We start from the raw sequence: 3,898 nt of genomic DNA on the forward strand, positions 1-3,898 counted from the left end.
CACTTGCAACACTGCGTCGGATTGCATAAACAGCCTCCATGGAGAGCCGCTCTCTGGGCGTTTTATTTTGACGCTCGGGGTAGTCCCGCACCAGCCCGCAGCCATCATCTTCAACGGTCCGTCCGGTGACATAACATCACCTGTGCCATTGTTTAGACACAAAAACAAGGCGCTGAGGTTGTGTGTCAGCGGGAACAATGTCTGTCGGACGTAAATATCAGCGTCCACAATTAGGCTGAGAGTGACGAGCTCATCATTTATTAAAGAAACCGCAGCTCCACCCTATTAAAGGTATTTCTTCCCCGTTATTAGACACATCCGCGGTAATGTTAGCGTGTAGGGGATATTTACCCAGTGGATGTCTTCCCTAAATCGCCTCCACAGGAGCTCTGCCAAACTGAGGAACACCCCGACCCGCGCGGCACAGCCCGCCGCTCCCTCGCGCTCGGCTGCTGCTGCTCAGAAGCATCGCTTCCGGTGCCAGATGTGAAAGGTGTCCTCATCCGAAAGTTGTCGTAAAATTCCGATACTTAGATCACTTTTCGTGCGTCTTATTTCCTCCTCTTCCTCCTCCAGCAGGATGGGATTCACGGGGAGGCCGCCTCTTCTCCCGTCTCCATCATCATCTGTAGGCTGAGATACTGCAGGCAGGCAAGCAGGCAAGCAGGCAGGCAGGCAGGCAGCAGGGCGGTGACGGCTGACGTCAGGGCCAAACACTGGTCCATGTTGGAGGAGAGCAGGTACAGCGGCATGTGATGTTGATGATGCTCCAACCCCGTCTCTGGACAGCATGGACACTGATGGGAGCCAGAATGGACAGCAATGGCAAATTACCAGCACACCATAAACACTAAAAATAGAAATTATTCAAATAATCTGCCAAAAATAGTTAATGAAACCACATCGTAATAAAGGCTACATTAGTCAAATTATTAAGGTCTCTGGGATTAGGCTTATACTGTTGGTTTAACTGATTTTGTTGTAAAATTAAAATAAAAATGGCTGTTGCCAGGACAACAACAAACTAAAAATAATAACGCTGTCAAGAGAACTTTCTTAATAGTGATAATCTCTGTATATCTGTTGTAAATCCATATTAATTGCACTGTTTTATGTCTTTTTGGATTTCAGTACCATCTTAAACTAAGGGTTGTTGCATTCTTGTTTGGATACAAACTTTCTTTGTACTAGACTGACGATTATGACATGAACTGAACCATGGACCAAGGACCTTGTTATGGATAATAAGGAGAAAGTTAATGGGTAAATTATGGTAACACAAAGTACAGATCACTTTTGACTTGTCCACTGAGCGGTGTGTAAGTTTTTTTTTTTTGTTTGTTAGTTTGTTTTTTTAACTGAAATGAGACTTTAAAAACAGTGGTAATCAGTATTCCTGGCTACCATAACACCATGAAGACAAAAGAACACTCCAAGCAACTCAGAGAAAAAGCTTTGAAAAGTAAAAGTCAGGGGATGGATATGGAAAAAAAATCAAGGCAATGAACATCTCTGGAGTTCAGTTAATTCCATCATCAAGTAATGGAGGGACATGGCACATAGCCTATGTAAATCTGCCTAGATCAGGCCGTCCTCACAAACTGAATAACATGCAAGAAGGAAACTAATGAGAGAGTCCACCAAGACTTCCATGACTACTTTGAAGGAGTTACAAGCTTCAGCAGCTGAGATGGTAGACTCTAAATACAACAACTGTTGCCCAGGTTCTTGACCAGTCGAAGCTTTATAGGAGAGTGGCAAAGAAAGCCACTGTTGAAGAAAAGTCAGATCTTAACAAAAGTTATAGGGGAGACTCCATGGGCAACTGGAAGAAAGTTAATTAACTGGCATAACTTTACCCTTAAAGAGTTTTAAAAAATATTATTTTTGTTAAAAAGCCAAATCATATTGAACACAACTGACTAGTTAGATTAATAAAAGGCAAAACATCCAAGGGGATGAAGAATTTTATAGGAACTGTATTTGACATCACTGTGGCTGCAGGGAGATGCTGGTGCAGAATAACTTTAGTGTTGAAATAGACAACAAAGCATGTGTTTTTTCAGTTTTTAAAAAATTAGTGCACTAATTGTGGACCTTTACTAATCATGATTAAGCTTAACAGACCTAATTATAACCAAAACCTTTAAAATCTGTTTGTAATTCCAACATTTTATCTAATTGAAATTTCACTACATCTTTAAAGGAGACATATTATACCCTTTTAAGACAAGCTTAAATTGGTCTCAGTTTTCCCCAAAAAATGCCTGTGAAGTTTGTTGCTAAAAAAACACTCCAGTATAGGATTTTTGTATGTTTAAAACCCCCTCCAATTCAGCCCTGCTCAGAACGAGCTGTTTCTTTGTCTGTGGCTTTAGATGGTAATTAGCTGTCTGACTCCGCCCTTGACCACACCCCTCGCAGGAAATGGATGCAGTACTCCTGGTACTACAGACACTTTTATCCAAAGTTTAGAACTTGACTGAGATTTGAACCATCCTCCTCCCAGACTGTAGTCAGCAGGATAACCCATTGAGCTATCCAGCATCTCAGCTGGTAGTTGAGAGGATCAGTAGAGGAGGGCAGAACTTTCCTCCAAGTGGGGGGGGGGCAACCAAACCTTGGGGCGGGTGCTTACACTCCTGGTGAGGTCACCAGGAGCTAAATCTGAGAAGAGCTTGTTTCAGCACACATTTTCTGAAAGGTGGAGAAAGAGAGGGGGACAGGGAATGGATTTTTCTGGTACTTGAGGGGATTGTGGACAGGCCAAGGGCACATATTTGTGTTAGAAAAGCCTGAAAAAGTGATTTTTGCATGTCTCCTTTAATAAAATAATCGCCTTCAGAAATGTGAAACTTCGAAAAAGGGTAGCAATAGACTCATTGTAATGGTTTGTGTAAGTGTAGAAATCTGATCATAATTACCTCCATCAAGGAGGTTATGTGATCGGCAGGGTTTGTTAGTTTGTTTGTTAGCAACAGAGATGCAGGGACAGAGCATGGATCTGCAGATAAAGGAAGAGGTAGATGCAGAAAAAGAGGAGGGAGATGCATGAGAAAAGAGGAAAGATGCAGGTAGAGAGACAAGGGCATTTTCTTAATATAGCTATAATGTCAGTAGTGATGGTAATGGTGTGTAAAGAACTAGCAGTATACTAATATCAGCATTAGCAACTAAAATGATACTGAAACGGAGAAGACTGATGTTGGTAATTATAGCTGATGAAGTAAAGCTGATTTGGTGCTGATGTTGGTCAAAGCAGTGGCTGGGTCCACTGCAGCAGTGTATCAGTGTCCATAACAGCAGTAACTGTGTTACAGAGACAACCATATAGGCTGATCATTCTAATACTAGCACTCCCAATAATAATGGCAATGAAAGAACAGGAACATAATTGTAGCAACTGAAATCATTACAACCATGAAGTCATGCTCTCTTTTGACTATTATGTCAATCTCCAGACATTAAGATGGGGAAAAAGTCCATCATTGTTTCAAATTAAAAGAAAATCATTAGTTCTAATATTATAAAGATAAAGCCGCAAATCCATTTATCAAAAAATCACATATTGGAAAATGCTGGTCATTGTTTCCTACCAATGTAATCATATCCCACAAATTCCCACAATGCCAGTCTTTTCAGTCAGGATTCTTACCTTCACAAATTCCCTGGAGAGTTGAATGTGACAGACTTGTCCATTTTCATGACTTGAGGGTGCAAATGCTTTCAGTAACAAAAAAAGAGCTGCAGAATGGCACTCCAGCTACACAGGGATATTTATACACTCTGAGAAAAAAATCGATTTAGAAAAAGAGGCATGTTTTTGCACACTACAATACTGCAATTAACCACAGATTTCATTTGACTAAATATGACAAAATCACAATTGACTCCAATA

The sequence above is a fragment of the Cheilinus undulatus genome, linkage group 20 (assembly GCF_018320785.1).
Source record: "Cheilinus undulatus linkage group 20, ASM1832078v1, whole genome shotgun sequence".
NCBI lineage: Eukaryota > Metazoa > Chordata > Actinopteri > Labriformes > Labridae > Cheilinus > Cheilinus undulatus.